The sequence below is a fragment of the Chiloscyllium plagiosum genome, chromosome 1, assembly GCF_004010195.1.
Source record: "Chiloscyllium plagiosum isolate BGI_BamShark_2017 chromosome 1, ASM401019v2, whole genome shotgun sequence".
In the NCBI taxonomy this organism is placed as follows: domain Eukaryota; kingdom Metazoa; phylum Chordata; class Chondrichthyes; order Orectolobiformes; family Hemiscylliidae; genus Chiloscyllium; species Chiloscyllium plagiosum.
This window is the reverse complement of record NC_057710.1, coordinates 139,248,604-139,271,985: the sequence shown is the minus strand read 5'-3', so window position 1 is coordinate 139,271,985 and position 23,382 is coordinate 139,248,604. Positions and strand designations below refer to the sequence as shown.

Sequence of the window (23,382 nt, the reverse complement as noted above, 5' to 3'; positions counted from 1 at the left end):
CTCAAGAACAAACCACGACAAGCAGACCAAACACAGCCAGAAACCCTAACCACCTTACCCTACATCAAAGAAGTTTCAGAAATGACAGCCAGACTACTAAGACCCCTCGGAATCCTAGTAGCACACAAACCGACCAACACTCTCAAACAAACTTAAAAGATTCAGTACAACCCATGGACAAAACCAACGTAGTCTACAAAATTCCATGCAAGGACTGCCCAAACATTACGTAGGACAAACAGGAAGAAAGTTAGCCACCAGGATACATGAACACCAGCTAGCCACAAAAAGACAAGACGCTCTCTCCCTCGTAGGCCCTACACACGGATGAAAAAAAACACCATTTCGACTGGGACAACACATCTATCCTGGGACAGGCTAAGCAAAGACATGCCAGAGAATTCCTAGAGGCCTGGCACTCCAACCACAACGCCATAAACAAACACATAGATCTAGATGCCATCTATCAACCCCTCAGAAAACGAACAGGAAATGACATCACCACAAACCCCAGGAACCCCATCCAGGAGAAAGATATAAATAGAAAGCAGTAGCCAACAGCTTCGCTTCACTTGGGGGTCACCACTGATGATGTTACCTAGCCAGGTAATGAAACGACTGGATATCAAACCTACAGCTCAGCGAGCAAACCTACACCCTAAACCTCAACCTGCACTACAAACCTTCACAAACCTTGCGATCTTAAACTGTTGCAGTCTGTTGTTTTTCAGCCCTTCCACAAATGGACACAGTTTCTCTCTATTATAATCTGTCATTATTATGTATCAATTACAGACTTTGAAATAATATGCCTACATCCTAAGACAGATAATTTCTAGTTAGCAGTGATCCTAATTTAGATCCCTTGGGACACCATTTCATACTTACTCCCAGTGAGAGAAAAGGTTCTGTGGCCCTACACTTTTATCTTCTAATGGCATATCCAATATTTACTCCAGCTGCTGCTGAGCCATTAATATCAGATTTCTATTTTCCAACTGAATATGTCATGTTTGGCATTGTGTCAGATGACTTTTGTTAAAGTTAATACATTCAAAAGCTACATCTTCAACCATTTTATGACCTGATGAAAGAACTCAATCAAGTTAATCAGATACAATTTGCTTTTTAAAACATCCATGTTAGCTGTTTGTTGTGAACTCATGCATTTTTTCCTCACTAAACAGTTTTGCCTCTAGTTTATGAACAAGGGTGCAACAGTTTCCAGATTGTAAGTAATCTATAAAACATCCATGTTAGCTGTTTGTTGTGAACTCATGCATTTTTTCCTCACTAAACAGTTTTGCCTCTAGTTTATGAACAAGGGTGCAACATTTGTCATCCCCTGCCCTATTTCTTCAAGCCAATATCCGAGGAAGCTTGAAGCATCATTGTCAGAGTTGCTTCAATCTCTACCCTACCTTCCTTCAGCAAACTTGGGTACACTACATCTGGACTAGGGGACTTGCATAACTTTGGGTGATGCTATCTTTCATAGCATCTACTTTCTATCCATGATCATCCTATCCAATATGTCTGTTCTTTCCACACGTGCTGTAATATTAATTTAATTTTCATCTTTTGTGAAGGCAGATGCAAAGTAATCACTCAGTACCTCAGTCATGATTTGATCCTCCAGACCAAGATATCCTTTTCTGTCCCTATTGGCCTCACCTGTTTTTTATCTATTCTGTTACTTTTAATACTTTGCTTTTAAGGGTTTTTAAAAATTTTATTCCCTATTCTTTTTCTCTGCCAGTCTCCTTGTCCTCCTTTTATATCCTTTTTCAATTCTCCCTTCTGTTGTCTCATTTTGACACAACCTGCCTTTTGTCATAAACTTTTCTTTTATTTTCATACGGGTCTCTGGCGCTGTGAGGCAGCAGCGCTAACCACTGTGCCACCGTGCCGCCCATAACAACCATAACAATGGTTATGGTTATTTTCATATTTAAGTCCTTTATCAAATTCTTGTTCTGATTCCCCTTTTTTTTGTGTGGGACTCTGCTTTTTAATTGTTTTGTAACTGAATTGCTTTGGCCCTAAAACCTAGTCATTATCCATTTAATATTTTCCTAGTTCATCTTTGTTTCTAGTCCACCTGAGATTCCTTTCCAAATTACTAAAATTGCCTCTCTTCCAGTTGGATGTTTCTGTATTTTGATTTTTTAAATCAGCTTTCATAACAGCTTTTGAATTTAACTCTATTATGATCACTATTAGCCAGATGTGCTCTCCCTGAAATACACTTCCCTTGCCCTCCTTCATGTTTCAGAACGAGGTCTAGCACTATCACTTTTCCCATTGGGTAAGAAACATACTGATTAACAAAGCTCCCCTATACCCTCATTTAGAAATTCTTCATCTGTCTTGCCCTCTCTCACATCCCCCCCCCAGTCTATGAAAGGCTGATTGAAGTTCTTTACTATCACTTCTATTATTTTTACATTACTCGAAAATTTGCCTAAATGTTTGCTCCTCTGTCGCCGTGTTAATATTTGGGGCTTCTAAAAACCACTCAGCAATGTAACATCTCCCCTATTGCTTCAGTTGGCATGGTGTCTCAGTGGTTAGTGCTGCTGTCTCACAATGCCAGGGACCTGGGGATTGATTCCAGCCTTGGGTGACTGACTGTATGGGGTTTCCACGTTCTCTCTGTCTCTGTGTGGGTTTCCACTGAGTGCTCCAGTTTCCTCCCACCGTTGAACGATATGCAGATTAGGTGGATCGGCCATGCTAGAAATTGTCCCATAGTGCCCAGGGATGTGCAATGTAGAGGGGTTACGGTGGTGGGTTGGGATTGTCTCTTGTGGGTTGGTGCAAAATCAATGGCCAAATGACCTCTTTCTGCACTGTAGACATTCTGTGCCTACTAGCGCTAACCAAATGGATCCAGCCTTTAAAACCGTATTGCTCCCTAATACAACTGTAACATTATTCACCGTCAATACTTGTACCTGCTTACTCTTCCCATCCCTGTCCAGCTTGCAAAGGTATCACCACCTGCAGAACTGATCTCAGTGCCCAGGATTGAAAGTTCTCCCTCTTCCATCTCCTCCAGCTGGACATTCAGTTGCTCTGTCTTTCTGTTGCTATATTCACTGGCACATAGTGCCGAAAATAATCCAGAGACTCCAACCGTATATACCCTGTTCTTTCATTTGTTTCCTATCTCCTGAAATTTAGCTTTGACAAACTTGCCCCTTTCCTTATTTATGTCATTAGTTTCAGCACTGAGCACAACTTCTGGCTGTTCCCCTTTACCCCTCACACAATAACCTGCACCCTTCCAGTGATGTTGTTTACCTTGACATGTCAATTGTGTGCTTTTGGACACCTTAAGTGTGAGAAATTTGAAATGAAACACTTTCTTTTAACATTTTCACTTTCTGTCTCATTTTGTTCTGCCTCTCTCAAGTCAATTTTTATTTCTTGATCCGAGGCAGTGACTTCATTTTTCTCTCTCTCTCTCTAAAAATACTCTCTGACCTGTGAGGTATTTGCAGGATTTTCTGTTTCTGTTTCTGACCTTTCTTGCCCCATCTCTATTCATTCTCCTGCACCTGATTTGGTATTGAATTCAGCCACTCTGATGGATGTATCTCTTGTTTGTTTCACAGTCTGATTGTTTAAGGAGTTGCACCATTCCTAGTCCTGTTTGCAAAGTTCTCAGATGCTCAGGTTCCTTCACCATGACATTATCAGATGAACCTTCAGAGAATTCAAACAACAGACAAAACATAGCATAATATCTTTAAAAGATTGCAAAATATCTGCGACTGAGCTCTGCTGCAGTTTTTTACTATGAGGCTCTTTTTTAGTTTTGCTTACAAAGGAGCTAAAGATTAATAATAGATTAACTACAAGGTAGCACTGATCTGATGCCAATTTTCTCTTCTGTTTTGAGCTATTAAAAATGTGAGTTATCCTCCAGAAGAATTGGGAGGAGAGTAACTTTTAACCAGAGTCCACAGACTGCCACGGCATTTTCAGAGTACATAGACCAGTGACTGCTTCAGAATTCACAGAAGTCTACATAATTTTAGAAATCCATTGATCAAACTCTGTGAACAGATAAGCTGAGGATGATTGGAGATGGAAATCATATCCAGTAAAGAAGCGAACCAGTGGGACACCTTTCAGATCCAGTGGCTTGTGTTAATGCTTTGCTTTCATGAAAGGTTGTTGGAGTATGCAGAAATGTGGAGTAGTGAGATCAGCTCAAGGGGCTGAGTAGTCAACTCCTGCTATTTATTCTAAAAGTTCTTTAAAAACTCTGCTCTGGTGGTCCAGAGATGAGTTTTGTGTTTTGTAGCGATGACATGTAGATAGGCACAGATTTCTCCTTATGGAATCGTTGCCAAGTTGAGTAGCACTACCAGGAAAGGAATTAGGGGAAATGAAAAGCTTCCACACAGAGAGCAAGGGGAAAATTGGTTGATGAATCATTGCTGGCAGACGTATAGGGAGACAGAAATAAGATTGATGGGGTGTGTGGGGGGGGCGGGGGGGGTGTTAAAATAAAAATGTTCAATATGTCCTGCAGTGTTAAATCCATTGCTTGCAATTACTGTACTTATTGTACTTATGTCAGTCACAAAACATCAACCTTGCTTAGAATTCATTTCTTTTGAGAGTGTTCGTTCCAGGCTTTGTTCTTATATCTGATTACTGTAGTCTGTCCTGACTGCATGTGAAGGAATAGCAACCAGACTGTAGCATAATGTTAACATCGAGAGTCAGCCTGTAGGTGATGACTTTTGAGTATCTGCTTCTGTTCTGTTGCGTTCAATTTGCTTAGTTGCCTGCTCCAATTTGAGATTATAGTCAAGAGGCCATAAGCCATTTAAAGAAAACACGCATGCTCCAGTTTTGATTGGAGCAGATTAATGGTGAAGTGAGTGCATTGCAAAACAGAATTGAGCATCTGTGGATTTTATGAAGCTGCAAATGTACAAAGCTTGTACCATGAGATTGAGAACTTGCGCATTTCAGTATAACCTCTTTACTGTTTAACTGTCCAGCTCTGTAAATAATAATGGCGTCTACTCAATCTTCTTTAATCACTTCACTATCTTTCTGAATGCTCTAAAGTTCTTGCTTTAGAGATGCTTTGACTGCATTCATGTTGAAATTGAGAGGAGTGAAACAGGACATGGAGAGTATGGATAAAACATCAGAGTTCGGGTGTTGTGGTGGTGAAAGTTGGCCTGTGTGAGTTTGCCTCACGAGTGAATTTATCTTGGTGCCTCCCTCCGAACAAGGTAAACTGAGTTCCTCCTGAAGTTACACAAAAGAACAGAAGGAAATCCACAGAGTAAGTTACATGTTGGTCCAGCCTGAGAGTCAGATGAGGTCTCTCCCAGACTGTTCATTGTGGTTGACAATGACTTGCTTCCACATTAATGGTGAGTTCTCAGGTGATTGAAGAACCCATTTCAACATCTACAGTCTCTGATGGGAGTTGGGAATGGGAAGGTGGGATGCCCAAGTTTCCACATGGAAAGATATAAAATTCTGCTACTGCTGAAGATACAAGTAATCAATTAAATATTCATGGTCTTATATTCCTGGACTCAAATCCTTATGCTGTCACCTATCCCAAGCCCCAATGCCACTAACTGCACATGCCCTCTTAGTTGCCTCCTCACTCTCTGGGAACATCTCCCCACTTGGACTAACAGTAATAACTGTGCCACCTACTTTCATCTCCCTAAATATCTTGCCTCTCTCATTCCAGGAGATAAACAGCCCCAGTAGAACAGAAACAGTTAGGATGGGTGGTGTGCTGGCCAACATTCAGCTCCTCGTCATTCATATGATGGAGAGCATCCTGACTCTGACCACCCAAGCAGCTGATAGACCATGTCCAAACCCCTGGACTGGTATCAGAGGGTGCTCTTGATCTGTTGTGCTAGCAAACTCTTAGCAAAGGTGATCTACCTTGACTGAGGACTGCTGACAAAAATGAAAAGCTTTCTGGCTTTGTGTCTGTGCTAAATAGTAATCAGCAATCACTTCTGTGATCTTAGTATCTCATTGGAGGGTGAAAAGTGCAATGAAGGGAGGGCAATGCAATGTAAGGCAGAGATGCTGTGAGCATCCAGCTAGGCACAGTGAGTGCTATGATAGCGAGTGGACTGATAAAATGTGCAGTCTGATGCAGTCCATGAACTTCAGTGCAGGTCCCTGAGTGCACACTGTGGATGCATACTGTAAGTGGATTGGAGGTGTGCCATGCAACTGCAGACAGTGCTGCCAACCCAGCAACAAATCTAGTGAACTTTCATTGCCCATTCTCTATGCTAATAATACCTTTCCTGAAGTAAGGAGACCAAAACTATGCACATTACTCAAGGTCTAGTCTAACCAAGCTTCTGGACAGTCAAACAAGACTTTACTACTCTTGTGCTCTTGTAACAGAGGTTAACATTCCATTAGAATCATTGCGTTCTACAGCATACAAAAAGACCCTTTGGCCAATTATGTCCACCCTGGTCAAAAATAATCACCTAATTATTCTTATTCCATTTTCCAATTTTTTGCTCATGGCCTTATACGCCTTGACATCACTATACACATCTAAATACTCCTTAAATATTATGGGCAATTCTGCCATTACGACCCCTACAGACTTCCTAATAGCTTCCTGCACCTACTTGTAAACCTTCAGTGACTTATTGACATGGACACCTAGATCCTTTTGTATATTTATACTTGCCGACCTCTCTCTATTTAAGAAATACTCTACACGTCTGTTTCTCCTATCAAAATGGATGACCTTACATTTTCCAGATTATATTCCAGCTGCAATATATAGATTCCTACAAGATTCCGACCCTGGTAATTGGCTGCTTAATTTTTAACCAGTGAACTACATTTTCTTTTAAATTTGATGTAGTTCAGTGAAAATAAGAATTGAAAATCTATGTTGTAGCCAGCTGAGGGGGTTTTAAAAAAAGGAACCAATTTACGATATCCTCTGGAAGAAAAGCTGGTCGTAACACTTCTGACTGGAGCAGCTGGTGGGAATTCTTGTATAAAGTTACAAAAGCATGGGAGAGAGCATGCTACAAGATTATCTAATGCTGAAGCCCTTCGAGGGGGAAAGACATGCTGTATTTACATGGAGCTAGGAGACCCGTTAGGCAAAATTCTGAAGGAAGTGAAACAGATGGCAGACAATGCCAGAAGCCATTCCCTCAGTGCTGCAATATGTTCAATGATTTTACATGAGGGTCAAGGTACATGAATTCACCTTTGAATGCTGTCTTCCACAACTCCACCACAAGAATTACTGGTTACTGCGTCATACAGCCATCATTCTGAAATCTATATCAATCGGGGCACTGCAACATTGCCCAACATGAAGTCACTGCTAGCAACTCAACTGCAATAAACAAATCACCCAAAGAAATTGCACAATATACATTGAAAGGTTTCCCTTTCTTCTGCAGGACTTTGTGGCACACAACTGGAATTAATAGGAGCTAATCAGTGATGAGCAGCCATGTTTAATTGTCATCCCATTGCCACCCCACCCCCCACCCCCAAAAGAAAAGGGAGACTGATTGCCCATATTGCGGCAGCTATCACTCAGGCTATTGTCTGTGGTAAGGCTGAAACAATAGAAGATGATAGGATCATCATATGATCCACATTTTCACATTCCGTTCCCCCCTCAGTTGGTAATCTTTTGGATTTTCAAACTGCTATCGTGCACTCCTTCCTCCCTTAGCCAATCTTACACCTGTACAATTCCCCTTGTAGATACCCAAAAATTACAACTTGGCAAAGCAGTGACAGAAGAGCCACAGATGTAAAAGCAACACATCATTGATGTTAGAGAAACATTGTCACTTTATATTGCATTCACGTTATATTCCAGCTCAGATATTGGTGGTGCATGTATGTTAGATGATAACATCCAGCCTACAGTGAAAGGAGCTCAGCAGAGAAGAGGTTTCGCACACATTTTTTTCAGATTAGCACAGCCAAATGGACCACAGAAAATGTGTTGTGGCTCAACCAACACTGTACTGGTCTGTGAAAACGGAAGGGAAGGGGCAGGACTGTTGGTGAATGGGGAATTGGTGTTGTGTGTTCTGGGTTGGATGAGCTGTTTACATGCAGTCTGACTAGAAAGCTGTAGCTGCTTACTCATAGCTGATAACAAGATAGCTTGTACAGCATGCAGCAGACTGCCACAAATCTAAGGCAAGCATATTATTAAGCACTACAGGGCTCCTCCATAGCTGAAGCAGAAACTTTGTTTCTCATGTTCTACCCATCACATTTCATTGACAGAATGAAACTCATTGTACTTTTGCTGCCTATATGTGGATGAAAACATGGCCCATTATATACTGAGGTCATTTCGTCAATGTATTGCCCTTCTCTCCTGATAGTTACCACTGGGTTTGTCAAGGTGGTTTACATGTAGTTGGCATAGGGGACTGCCAAAGAATAAAGGCATCATACCAGCCTAACAGTTCACTGTTTTTGGTTGCTCTTCAGCTGCCTACTGGTTTTAGTGAAATTTATTTCCATTATGGCCAAGCTCAGAAGAAACATGTCGCTTTATGGGTACAACATGTGTGTAGTGAATGGTACCATGCACAATGGAGAAACCTGTACTTTTTAGGAAACTGTATTTTTTCTTATCATTGTGCCAACAAAGATGTTAAGGTGCATTTTGAGATCACGTGCCATATGATGGTATATATACCACAAGTTTTATTTAACGATCAAAAATGGAATTATGTACAAACAGACTCCTAATCAATCTTATGTGACTACTATATAATGTAAAGGACAACATGATTTTCATAGTGATTTTGTCTATTGGAACATTAAAAACATGTAGAATGAGAAAATACCATTTGGACCATTAAGCCTGTCCCTTTCAGACTTTATAAATTGGCCTGCTAAAGATTCTATTTAAATAATTTAATCTTCTAATGATTAAGCACGGGCAGATTTATCAAGATAGATTTCTGCTGGTGACTGTAGGACATTGCCAGTAAATTACAATTGTTTTCGGAATTCTATCATTTGAGACAGAAAATAATGCAGTAAACATATTACGCAGCATGTAGAAATGAGCTTGCATGCTAAAATTATTTTCTCCTGGAAATTATAATTGGCTTGTGCGCAGCTAGAATGCAAAGCTAAAAGGAGTGGAAAATCCATGCCAGTCAATTTACTGATCGGAACTAAAGGAAATGAAAGGTAATATGAATTTCATAAATCCTAGGAACATGCCACAGATAATATGCCAATCAATTATATTTAATCTGTTTAGGAAATGCTCCGCAAAATTTCTCTCTGCCTTCCAGGGAAGTAAAATGGGAAACATTCCATTACATTTCATCTAAACATATGCTTAGATCTTACATGTTGCTTCTTTGAGTAATTGATACATGATCTTTCCATGGTTTCAGCAACTCAGTAACCATCTTCTTACAGAGAGTATTTGATTATCTCTTTGTGTACACTCTTTGAATCTTCAACCTTAATGAGTAATCACATATTTGTCCATTGAAATTTAAAGTTAAAACTAATAACCTCATTTCTGGTCTGTCAGCACATAAGTTATTCACAATGCAATGAATGATCCATTTTTATATCCTACCCATTTATTTGATCCAGCACTTTTTAAATGTTACCAATGTCTCTTCCATTAGTCCCTTTTTGTTGGTATCAGCTGCAAATTTTGTCAGAGCGTTACCACAGGGAATACTTTCCTCAGATGCTTTTTAAAGCTTTTATCTTTCTAGAAGCCGGTTGCAAATGCTGTCAGACTCCCAGAACATCTGCAAAATATTGACACACCTCAAGCAAATATTAGCCTGAGCTGGGTTGAAAAAGCAAAGGGAGAAACTGAGAGTCACCTAAAAGAGTAAAGCAGAGCACCAAATAGCAAAGCACAATGGATATTAAACTGCCTAATTGACTGAATGGAGTATGAATCATACTGGTTGTGTAACACCTTTATAGTTATTTTAATCAACCCATTATGCCATTTCTGGGGCAGTTGGGACTTGAACCTTCTGACTCAGAGGTATTAACTCTACCACTGCACCACAATAGCCTTCGTGTAGCACCATCCAATTCCAGTTAATATGTAATGAGACAATCAATCAGTCTAGCCAGTGCAAAGAAGAGAAAGAAAGTCCACCTTTGACCTTAGGACATCCCAATGTGTATTACAAACACTGAAGTGAAATGTACAACTTAGTTGTAGCAAGAGCCCACAGGGAGCATTGTAATTATGACCAGATCGTTCGTTTTAATGGTGGTTGAGGGAGAAATATTTTCCAGGCACCCAGAAATATTCTGGATTAGTGGTGCTGGAGGAGCACAGCAGTTCAGGCAGCATCCAAGGTTCAGTAAAATCGATGTTTCGGGCAAAAGCCCTTCATCAGGAATAAAGGCAGAGAGCCTGAAGGGTGGAGAGATAAGGCTAGAGGAGGGTGTGGGTGGGGAGAAAGTAGCATAGAGTACAATAAGTGAGTGGGGGAGGGGATGAAGGTGATGGGTCAAGGAGGAGGGTGGAGTGGATAGGTGGAAAAGAAGATAGGCAAGTAGGACAAGTCATGGGAACAGTGCTGAGCTGGAAGTTTGGAACTTGAGTGAGGTGGGGGAAGGGGAAATGAGGAAACTGTTGAAGTCCACATTGATGCCCTGGCTCTCTCCTAAGGCACTCCACACCAACAGGGGTGGTCTAACTACTGCATCCTCTTTGCACTGCACAGCTGGTCGCTGGCAACTCTACTCTCGGCTGCTGATTGCTGGCCCATCCTCAGAGGCTGGGGCTGGGTGTGTGAGAAGACAGAAGAGGGGAAGTAAACCACAGAAGAGAGACAAAGAAGAAGGAAGATAAGAAAAAGAATAGGCAGAGTGGATGATTTCCATATAGAGCGTCCGGCTCTGTAGCCACTTGTAACACATGTGACTGAAAATGGCATTACATTGAAATTATATATCTTGGTAATATTTTTCAAGCCTTCGGAACATAAAAAGGCATTCAGTGAGAAATTATCTTCCAATTTATCTGCATCCCAAGCCCCCAATCCCCAACCCCCTGTCCTCCAATCTATCACTGCAGCTAACTCCAGCAAATAGCATTCCTGGAGCTTTCAGAGAACATCTGAAAGCCTGCATTTAGAATGTAGTTCATTTTCCTCTTGGTATTTTCTTGGAATGAAGACAAAAAGATGATGAAACAAATACATTTAGTAAAAGTCTCTCAGGCAGTCAATTTCCTCAAGATCTATCCATTAACCATAAAAAGAAATGGTCTCACTGGACAGCCTCTGTTTTCTGTAAGAGCTCCCTGTACTGGTCTCAATATTTAATACATTATTGCACTGAATAATGGACCTTCAAGGTTACCTTTGATATTTTTGCAGTCCTGCTGCATTTCAAGTAAGAAATCTCAGAAGAAACAAATGCTTATGGTATTTATTCTGTATTTAGTAATCATTAAAGTGAAATGAAATAAAATAACATTTATAGTGCCGAATGTCTGGAGATAGGTAAACCTTAAAATGGTCTGTATTGTTTCAATAGGGATTTCCTATTAATACAAGAGTGAAAGGAAAGTACTTTGGTGTGACCAAATGAGATGAAATGGTTTGGTACACCAGAGCAACTTACAATAAATGTTAACATGTCTATACTTGCTGTGCATTGCAAGATTTGCTGCCCAAATGTAATTTTCCAATAGGAGTCCCAAGGAAGATTAAACTTTCCAATTTATAGGGAGATCAGAGTGATAACAATTTGCTGCAATAGTTCACTAACCCCAATTCTATATCCTTCATCAAAAGCGACCAATCAGTTAATAGTTATCTATTTGGCCTGTTGTGTACAGATGGGATGGGTTATGTGTGGAATATTCCATAAGTACTTGAGAGTAACATTGATTGTAGGGATTTCACAAGAAGATGATATGAATTAGCTTCTCCATAGGTTCTGGACAATCGTCAGTCGACACAAACTATTTATAATGCAGGGCTGGAAATGTGTTGCTGGAAAAGCGCAGCAGGTCAGGCAGCATCCAGGGAACAGGAGAATTGACGTTTCGGGCATAAGCCCTTCTTCTGGAATGAGGACAGTTTGTCCAGCAGGCTAAGATAAAAGGTAGGGAGGAGGGACTTGGGGGAGGGGCGTTGGAAATGTGATAGGTGGAAAGAGGTCAAGGTGAGGGTGATAGGTGAGACTGGGGTGGGGGCGGAGAGGTCGTGAAGAAGATTGCAGGTTAGGAAGGCGGTGCTGAGTTCGATGGATTTGACTGAGACAAGGTATTTCCCCTCCCCCCACCTTGTCTCAGTCAAATCCATCGAACTCAGCACCGCCTTCCTAACCTGCAATCTTCTTCCCGACCTCTCCGCCCCCACTCCCGTCTGACCTATCACCCTCACCTTGACCTCTTTCCACCTATCACATTTCCGACGCCCCTCCCCCAAGTCCCTCCTCCCTACCTTTTATCTTAGCCTGCTGGACAAACTTTCCTCATTCCTGAAGAAGGGTTTATGCCCGAAACGTCGATTCTCCTGTTCCCTGGATGCTGCCTGACCTGCTGCGCTTTTCCAGCAACACATTTTCATCTCTGGAGTAGGGCTATGAACATATTCTTTCAGACTCAAGGTGAAAGCACTCTTAGCCGACACAGACTCTGAGACTTTGCAGCTATAAATTAGACTGTATGGATTTTTCAGATTGAACAATATTCTTAAAGCAGTGTTTAAGATCATAATGATGTAGAAAAGTTGACCAAAATTATTGCTTTTGATTAAATTGATGGAATTGAGCAGGAAACAGATGTAAGCTAGTCAAAGTTAAATTAAGGACTTTCTAAAACATCAAAGTCATTCTTTTAAATTCCAGAAATTATCTAGGCCAATTCTAGTCATTCTCATCATTGGATAACCCACTCATGCCAGAAAGGGATTTAGTGAATCTTTGTTGCATCCCTCCCTAAACTATGCACAGTTCTCTAGATGTGGTTTCACTGTGCAACTGTGGCAAGCCTTCCTCACTCTTGGGTTCCAAACTATTGCTCTACAAGCCAACCTAGGTTTTATTTTTCTAATTACGTTATATCTGCATGTTAACGTTCTGTGTTTTGTGTACAATGTCACAAAATTCCTTTGGACACCAACATTTGATGGTTTCTCATAGTTTTAAAATATGGTTTTCTATTCTCCCTAGAAACAGAATCATTTGACTTCTGTCCATCTGCCACCTTCTTGCCTACTCACTTCATCTGTCTCTATGTGTCATTTTCAAAGCTTACTTGCCCAACTAATGTATCATTGCCAATAATTGGATATATAATATGCAGCCCCTTTATATCAGTCATTAATATGGACTTTAAATAGCTGAGGTTAGGAACTGGCCATTCAGCCTCTTGAGCCTATTCCACCATTCGGTGAGATCATGGCTGATCTGTCACCTAACTTTGCCTTTGACAGAGTTAAAATTACGAACCGATCCACCATCCGTTGCCACTTGAGGAAGACAGTTCAAACATCTACCACCCTTTTTGTGTAGAAGTGTTTTCTAACATCTCTCCTAAATGGTCTGGCCCTAATTCTCAGACTATGCCCTCCTAGTTCTAGAATCCCCAACCAGTGGAAATAGTTTATCTTTACCTACTCTTGTCTTTTCCTGTTAATATCTTGAAGACTTTAATCAGATCACTCTTTAACGTTCTAAGTTCTAGAGAAAACAGGCCTAAGTTCTGTAATCTTCCCTCGTAACTTAACACTTGAAGTTCATTGCAAGGTTTATGAAGGTTTGTAGCTCAGGTTGAGGTATAGGGTGTAGGTTTGCTCGCTGAGCTTTAGATTTGATATCCAGACATTTCATTACCTGGCTAGGTAACATTAACCTCCAAGTGAAGCGAAGCTGTTGTCTCCTGCTTTCTATTTATATCTATATATATAAATTTCTATCAAGAAATAGAAAGCAGGAGACAACAGCTTCGCTTCAGTTGGAGGTCGTCACTGATGATGTTAGGTAACGAAACGTCTGGATATCAAACCTACAGCTCAACGAGCAAACCTACACCTTAAACTTGAAGTTCAGGTATGATTCTTGTAAACGTGTGCAGTTTCAAGTGCTGATCCTTATGCTGTCAAGTGCTGTCAACCTAAAAGTAATGTGTTTATTTCAGTTCTTTGTTTTTGTGTATCTTAACCAATTCTTTTAACCATACTAATGTAATGTTCTGACCTTACACAGTCCTGTTGCAACACTACACTAAAGTGAGAAATCCTGAAGTGCAGATAAAAGCAAAAACGGTGTGAATGGGCAGGAGAAAGGATTGGGAGATGTGGAATTAGGGAATAGAGAAGCACAAAAGCAAAGCAGAAGAGTAATTCGGTGAATTAGGCAAATCCTTAGCAAATATTTGGCCAAATGTACATCAGGAGCTACAAGAACCTTTTTGTGGTACATGAACCAAAAGCATTTAAAATGACAAAGCCCAAAATGAAGAAGATCGAGTTTATTAGTTTATTGAGGAATTTTCCTCCACAATTCGTTTGTGCTCTTACCACCATGGAAGTAGGATGTGAAGGTTTTAAGGTTTATATATTAAGTTGTGAGAGCTCATTTATTGTAAAAGAACTCTTTCTTTTTCTTCCACGAGGAAACAACATCCCAGCTGCTACTGTGCCATCTGGGCCAAGCAGCTCATTATGTTTTGGCTTCGTGCATACAACACACAGGAATGTGTTGTGAAACAAGGTTAAACCTTAATATAAGCAATAGGGAGCCAATCAAACTGACCACAAACATGTTGGGAAATTCCAAGCATCCTTCCCACAACTTTCTGTGAAACTTAATAAAGAGAAAAATCATGGGAGCTTGCCCGAAGTTTCCCATTATCCTCTCAATGGGAGAGGCATCCCGATTTTATTTTTGCAATAAGTTTGCAGTTGGAAACTTTCACACTTTAAATTTAGCACAGCTCAGAATTTCCAGTAAGTCAAAATGAATTAGCTTCTTCTGCATGAACAAAATTATTTTGCCTCTCTCCAAAACGAATGTTGGCAAACTTGCAAAACAACTGTATGACATTTTCATTTTAGCTAATAAGGAGTATTATTGCCTAACTTTTATAAAATAATTCCATGACAAGGTTATGTACAATATTATGAAGAAAAGGCAGGCGTTGTGATTAAGTGGTCAAAATGCCAAAGAAGTGCAGGCACAATGGGCTTAATGACCTCCTCGTGCCCTATAAAAATGCTGTGATTCTGTGATACCTTTCATACAACAATGGTTAAGGAAAACTCTTACATCTGAGGCAATAGATGGAGAGTTGAAGTTCCAAGCCAGACTCAAACACAAACTCTGGGCCAAAATGCACTGTCATACGAAGGTAGTGCTGCATTGTCAGAGATGCTGTTTGCTGTTTTTTGAATGATACATCAAGTAGGACATGTCGGCTCACTCCAGTTGGTTTAAAGGACCTGTGGCACTATTTTGAAGATGATCAGAGGAGTACTCTCTGGTGTCCTGCCCAACCTTTGCCCCTCAACCTTGTTGCTGTTTTTGGAACCTTGTTGATGTGCTTCCATGTCAATATTCCAAAAGTACGTCATCGACTATGAAGCACTTTGGCACATACTGATACGAAGGAAAAGGATATATAGATATAAATCTTTCTTTTTTTTCTTTTTCATGCAGCATTAGGGGGAAAAAAAGATTCTAATCACTTGCTGCTCACAAACCCTGTTATACCAGTGAATTTGTGAAGGAAACTGACTGTTGTTCAGGGTGAGCTGCCTGCAAATCCTCCACCTTAAAATCTCAGTGACTGGTCTGAAAATGACCAGATCCAAACCATAGGATTGCTTTTGAATCCCCAGCATGATTGAGATTTTGTCCTTGGTGGGACGACGTCCTCGTGGCAGTTAGAGTGTCAATCACAATCACTCAAAGATTAATGTAACTTTATCGAATTTTTGCATTTCCAAAACTTGAAGGTCAGGCCAGGAACTCCAAATTTCCAATTTTTTTTTCCTTTTATTTAAAATCAAAGTTGCAAACTTGACTACTCTTTATGATCAGCAACGCTAAAGTTCCCTCTGCTTGCATGTAGATTCATGATAAACTGAGCTGAACTCCAGTGCCTATTTCTAATGTGAATTACAACTTGCAGAAGATTTTCTCTGACACTTAAGGCTGTTACTAACATTTAACAGGAACTCAGCTGTACATTGCACGTCACTAAACAGTTGGCCTGTTCCACATTATTGACAACTTAACCAATAATTGTTGAGTTTTTTTCCTTTATTGAAAACAGGTGGAAGCACTTAAGTAAATTCATTCAGCTGCTTGTATGATACGCCTTTGGGCTATGATGCTACATTTTCTGAGGCAAATCATGTCTCTGAAGTGCCCTAGTTTATTTGGTCTGCATTACTAGCTGATGTACAAAATTCAGACTATTGAGTAGCTGTTCTCCTCAAATCATGTGGAAGATAACATGCTGTGGAAAATAAATGTACCGCTTCCCCATGACCATGGAAATGTTTATAACAGAAGTCAGAGTTAGTTTCTGAAGGAAGAAATACTCACCTCTTGGGAGCTGCAAGCACTAGTTTTATATTCTCGTGGGTAGGATTATTTAGTTTGTTTCCCCTTTGATAGCAAATGAAAATTGAACACTTTACTTAGAAGAAAATCTTTTTTCTAATGGTGTAGAGGTGAAGGTGGAGGCATTCACACTGTATAATCACTCAAACAATATTTTCCAGCACCTGTAATCCAGGAAGCAGATATTACAATGAATGTTCGTGACTGAAACATATCCCCTTTGTAGTTTGCTCATGATCTTATTCATTGACTTTAATTAATTGAATGAAGAATTAAAATACTTTCTTCTTGTACCGACAGAAAGCTATGATTGTTCTATCCAGAGAGACATTGTTCTGGATTATTGATCTCTGCCAATCTTTCGCCTGGTGATTGATGTAATATATTTTCTCATTTGCTGCAAAAATCTGAATTCATCTGTGAGTAGCCAGTTCTGAAGGGACTTGACTGGATGGGCACAAAATTAGCTTCTTGCTAGGAAATCTGAAATGCAGGGGCACAGTTGTGGGATTAGGAATCAAGATTTAAGACTCTGATGAGGAGAAATCTCTTCACCCAGAGGATTGTGAATGTTTGGCATTTTATAACCCAAGGAGTTGTGAATATTTCATTGTTGAGAACATGTAAAGCTGAGAGAGACAAACTTTTGGTCCCTTGGGGAAATCAAGGAATATGGGGAATGAGCAGCAAAGTGGATTCCCCCATGATCATATTAATTCAAGGAATATGCTGGAGGAGCATATGTTCTCATGATAATCTATTAGTCTTTTTTCAAACATGTAATTTTTAACATTAATTACTATATGTTTCAAAAATAAGATGTTAATGCGTGATTGATGTTCAAGAATAATCTGGAAAACAAAGTGGCAAAATGTTGAATTGCTTAAAATTATACTTTTTCTATGCACCTGTAGACAAGTAAGTGGCCAGGACATTGAATCATTAGCCCTCCATAGGAGAGACTTTGTCATCAACGTAGACCCTTCAATAGCAGCTCTATATTTAGTCATGGAAGGGATTATAATTGTCCTAAATACAAATTTCCCTTTCCAAGTGGAATGCTGGTCAGTTTCTTCCAAACACTTTGAACAAGGGCCCATAGAAATAAAAGTTGAACAGTTGAAGAAATATCTCTTTTAATTTAAGCTGATTGTAGCATGACATGATGCCAACTTGCTTCTGATGCCAACTGGGTAATTTGCTCTGACCTGTGTCTACATAATTACATTCAGTTGCAACTTCTGAGTAATATAGACTAAACAAGATCTTTTCCTTCCCACAGCAAGGCTGTGAGCCTTTTAAAGAGAATATATGTCGAGCATTTATGTACATGCCTTCTTCTTAAGAGTCTTTCTCCAGTCAATGTATCTTTCAGTATAATAATTTCCTAAAACATTATGGAGTTAGAACTAGTTGTGGGAAATTAAGTGGGAGAGTATTTTGGGAACAGTAATCATAATACCTTTAGGTTTAGCTTGGTTATGAAAAAGGACAGTGAACAATCAAGCATTAACATACTTTACTGAAGGATAATGAGGTAAGCTTCCTATTGTACTGCCATTTATTGACTACTCACTGTCTTCTTCTTTCTTCCAAAGTGCATCACCTCACATTTATCAGGATTAAATTCCATCTGCAGGTGATCTATCCGTCTGACCAACCTGTTTATATCCTCCTATAAACTGACACCTTTCTCCTCACTGTCAAACACCCAGAAAACCTTTAGATCTTACACAAAGTTATCTGTGTAGATCACAAACAATAAAGGACCCAGCACTGATCCCAGTGGTGTGCCACTACACATGTGGCTCCAGTCACAAATCTTCAACCACCACACTCTTGTGCCCTATTATTAAGCTAATTTTGTATTCAACGTGCCAAGTTATCCTTGATCCCATGAGCTTTCATCTTCTTTATCAATTTCCCATGTGGGATCTTGTCAAAGACCTTGTTGAAATCCATGCAAATTATATTAACTTACCCTCATCCAAACATTTGATCACCTTCTCAAAAAATTCCACCAGATTTGTTAGGGTTATTCTCTTATGTAGTTGCCTTAAATAACTCTACACATTGCTGTAAGATTTATTTTAAGAGCAAAATGTTTAATTGTGGTTCAATGAAATTTAATGTAGAAGTTGTGCAAACTAATAGCAAATTGAATTTTACACGCAATATCAATAAGATCCCGTTCTTGCTTTTTTATTATTGTTCACTGGATGTGTGTATTGTTGCCTAGTCCAACATTTGTTGGCCATCCCTTATTGCCCAGTAGAAGCACCTTCCAATGTCATAACATCCAAAGTGCTGTTAAGAAAGGTCCAAGATTTTGATCCAGTGACAGTGCAGGAATGGCAATATTGTTCCAAGTCAAGTTGGTGTGTGATATAGAAGGGAACTTGGAGGTGACGTGCTCGTGCTTGTGTGATCACCAACCTATGATATGCTTTTCCGTTAAAATGAAAACACAGTTTAAAGTGTGGCAATATTTTTAGTTCAAATGTTGATTCATTATTATCCACTTTAATTAATTAAAATTTGGATATTGAGAATGTTTTTGTAGCTTTGTGAAACATATATTTAAAAATCAATCACTGCAATGGACCTGCTAAATGTTCAAAGATGTAGGATGTATTTGGATATAATGCAAGAGGAGGGACTGAATACCTTACCTTTGCTAACCCCAGGCCTGACAATTCCAAAATTGTTTGTTGTTCTAAAACTCTGCACCTGCATCCTATCTGGCACTATGTAATTAACTTAACATCCCTATCCTTCACTGACCTACATTAGATCTTGATCCCTAAATGTCTTAAATTTTAAAGTATTGTCCTCTTGTTTCAATCTATTTGTGATTTGGTTCCTGTCTTTGTTTGTTACATACTCATGATTTACTACATCCAACTCCCTTTCAAATTTTCTGTTTTTCCTACTGTGGTCTTTGTGAATCTTCCTTTTTCTATTCCTCCTCATTGGCAATCATGCTATAAGCTGCTTACGTTCTGCAGTCTGGAATTCCATTTTTGCGGTTTGAGCTTAGTCTCTTTCTTAGCTTTATATTCTTAGTTAACATTGGCTATCTCAATACAGATTCCTGAATATATATTCATAAAGCTTACTAATCTTTCTTTAAAATTATCATTAAAATCTATTATTTTGACAGTGCTACCAGTGCTTCCCATCTTGAAGTCTCCTTTTTTGGCTCTGTGTCCATTTTCTTCTGAGTATGTTTCTCAAAAATATTCTGGAGTGTTATTCTATTGCAAAGGTTCTGTATAAATGTAAGCTATTTCATAAATATGTGCATAAAATACACGTTTCAGAGTAAGGGAGAATATGTAGAATGCACTTAAATTTGTTTGTCATAAGACCTCATCAGACCATTTTAATACGGATCTGGGTTTCTGTGTCAGAAACTGTATTTGAAATCATTTTAATTGATTAAATTTTGCAGCTGAACCTAAGATTTTCAATCTGTGCATTCATGTGTAAAATGATTTTTTATTAAAATGTTTGCATCTTCTGTTACTATAACAAATGCCTAAGAGGATTATAGATTCATTCCTGGAAATGAATTGTTAAGATACATGTAGAAATGTAATCTGGATTAAGCGTTTTGTGTGTTTATGTAGGAAAAGCTATTCCAAAGAAGCATGTGAAGGTTTTTGACGATTTTGGTGCAAATTATGCCTTCAGTGCAACAATGCTGCATACAATGTGGAAGCGTAATTAAGTTTAACAACTATCTGAGAAGACATTTTTGTTTGATGTGGGTCAGAGGGCAACTCTGACGTCCTCTCTGACATAGTACACACTCACTTGGCCAACGTATCCAAATTGCAGATAAACCAGCGATCTGTTACTAGTATGAGCAGGGATTTGCACCATTCCTGATGATCCCAAGATTTTAAAAAATCAAATACTTCTTCAGTATCCTGTAGTGCTGTTCCCTTTTAATCTCATACTTGTTCTGCTTTTCAGCTGATACTGTGAAAATTAAGATTTTCAGTGCATGACACAGAATACTGACTTGTGGTAGAAATGTAAAGCTTGACTTGGTTAGACAGATTAAAAATTTTACATTTTTCCAGCATTTCATTTTCTCCTTTTTATGCTATAATCTTATTTGAGATTCATGCCAAGAATAATGTCCACTAGACAAGTCTGCATGATAAAGAATTACACTATGGTCCCAAATATTTGCAGCTTGAGCTTAGTCTCTTTCTTAGCTTTACATTCTTAGTTAACATTGCCTATCTCAATACAGATTCCTGAATATATATTCATAAAGCTGACTTTAAAACCTACAAACTGGCACCAAAAACAAAGACTCTTGTAATGTTTCTAAAGTTTTTACTTGCTTTGAGGATAGTTTTTGGTGTGCTTTTCTTTGTGGCTGTGGATGCTCCGTTTGTGTTTACAGTATTAATTGTTTGCATCGGTTCCTTCTGTTGAAGTTAATCATTTAGAATGTGTTTGACAAGGTGTCAGTAAGTATGTCATACCTGTACTGCTGGGGTTGTGTATCAACACTAATTTGCTGTTCACTGATTTTATTACTTCACTGTTATAACAGTTACAAAGTGATAGCTTTGAAAAAGCTTAAAATTAATGGATAAGAGCTTATCATCAAGACTTAGTTGACAGGAATCGAATCTTTCCGTGTATAGCTACCAAATGAATATCATAAGCATAATGTATAAAGTAAATTCAGACTAGTAATTGAAACTGGACAAAAGTCAGCCTTCAAATAAGCAGCTATCAGATATTAAAAGCCATTCCTCTGCAATTGCTTTATGTCCATATTTTCCATTATTTATTCTTGTCTCCCCCATTTTAATGGAAACTGGCAATGTGAATATGTGATGCTGTAATTTCAATATCATGCCATGGGGAGACGTTACAGTTATGGTAGTAGTTCATCATTACCTTGGTTAGTGTAGCCTCTGAAGACTTCTCTCTGATTAAATATAACTGCTTCATCTGGCATTAATTTGTCTCATGTCCTCTCTCAAAATCAGTATGCATTTGCCCGACTGATTGTTAAATAATGGTATGTATGGGCTCAAACCTTCACTGATTGTATGTGGCCTGCTCCTATTAGCACAGGAAATAATTACATAATGTGTTCATAGCATGGTACAGCATCCAGTCTCAATAATGTGTACAGAAATTGAGAGGTTTATATCAGATTATTTCACACTGGCCTTTGATATTGTATATTTTTGCCTCTTAATCAAACTGCAAGTGACCATGGAGAGGGAAAAACCTGCTTAAATGACACCTCCCTGTCTCTGTCAATTATTCATTGCCATCATTATCTTTGGAGACATTACAGCTAGCCCATCAAATGGCTTGAGTCACTTTATGGTGACAATTACAATCCATGAAGAAACAGAGGGAAGAAAGCCCTTGGTAAAAATTCATATTACTTACTGATAGAGAACCGAGTTGGATGTTTTTTGGCCTTTGCAAATATTCAGTAAGATGTTAACTAATTCAATGAGATAAATGAAACAAACAGCCTGTAATTCATAGGTGTATGGAGATCTAGAGGTGTTGAAAGACATTAATTTAAAGTTAATTACATTGCTAACCTTACTCAAGTCTATTTGCAGCCTTCATATTTTGTACAGACTGAAGCCCTCTGAGAAATTGTTGTAAATGAACTGATGGATTTGCACAGACTTCAAAATGTGAAAGACATTCCTCTGAGCTTGGTAGCAAATTGTACTTTTCACAGTATGCTACTTAATGCACAATAAATTACTGGTTAGATTTCAAGAATTAGAATTCCATATGGATAGATGCACTTTTACAGAGCAGGTTTCTATTTGCTTTTTTAAAAGAGCATTGTCTCAGATGAATGATTTATCAATAGGATTAATATAACAGAAAACCTGAGGCTTTTTCTCTATGTGGGTTACAGTGAGTGCTTTTAATAACCTGAACTAACGCATTAGAAACCTGTCAAAGCTGTTTGTTTAATTGTAAATTATGCTTGAGGAGTGAGTGTTTCTGATTGGCATCAACAAAATGCTCACACCAGATATACAGAGAGATACCTAAGGCATTGCAGCACAGATGGGAAGACATTAATTTCAATAACATTCTGTGCTGTGGGACATCTGTAGAAAGTAGAGTGGCCTTTTTGCAATATATTCAAATCGTCACAAATTCAGTTTTGAATTTTTAAGAAAATTTTATTGTCTGATATTAAAAGCTGGAAACTGGGAAATAATCTTCTTGGGCATTATTAAACCAAATCTAGCTCTCTGACATTTTTTAACTTCAGATGTAATCTGTCAAAAATGAAATTGTCTGAAATTTCTACAGAAATTGTTCAAGTCTTTTCGCTGTCACTCTGGATGAAGATTGATAAAATCTTTCACTGAATTTGTGGAGGGAGATTGGGAGGACCTCACCGAAATTTCAGAAAAGTACATTTAATTTGGATGCGCTCATTCTGCATTCTTTGAGATGCTGCCTTTTTCCTGAGATATGATGTCACCCTCATGTGCCTCGTCACTGTCTGACCCTAGATGGTGAACTATTAAGTTTTAGATTAGATTAGATTCCCTACAGAATGGAAACAGGCCCTTAGGCCCAATAAGTCCACACCGACCCTTTGAAGAATAAACCACCCAGACCCATTCCCCCATGCTATATTTACCCCTAACTTGTCAATTTAGCATGGCCAATTCACCTGACCTACACATCTTTGGATTGTGGGAGGAAACTGAGCACCCGAAGGAAACCCACGCG

The 23,382-nt window shown here is 39.0% G+C and overlaps 1 protein-coding gene across 4 annotated transcripts in view; it reads left to right on the top strand.

Annotated features, from left to right (window-relative positions):
- sorcs2 (sortilin-related VPS10 domain containing receptor 2) overlaps window positions 1–23,382 on the top strand; it is a 608,959-nt gene that overhangs the window by 415,100 nt on the left and 170,477 nt on the right. Inside the window, exon 1 of one of the 4 annotated variants that reach the window (XM_043698420.1) lies at window positions 16,417–16,634. The exons of the other annotated variants lie outside the window; for them this stretch is intronic. The gene's annotated coding sequence lies outside the window, so the exon portion shown is untranslated. Of the gene's footprint in view, window positions 1–16,416; window positions 16,635–23,382 lie in introns of those variants that run through there. 4 annotated transcript variants of the gene reach the window in all.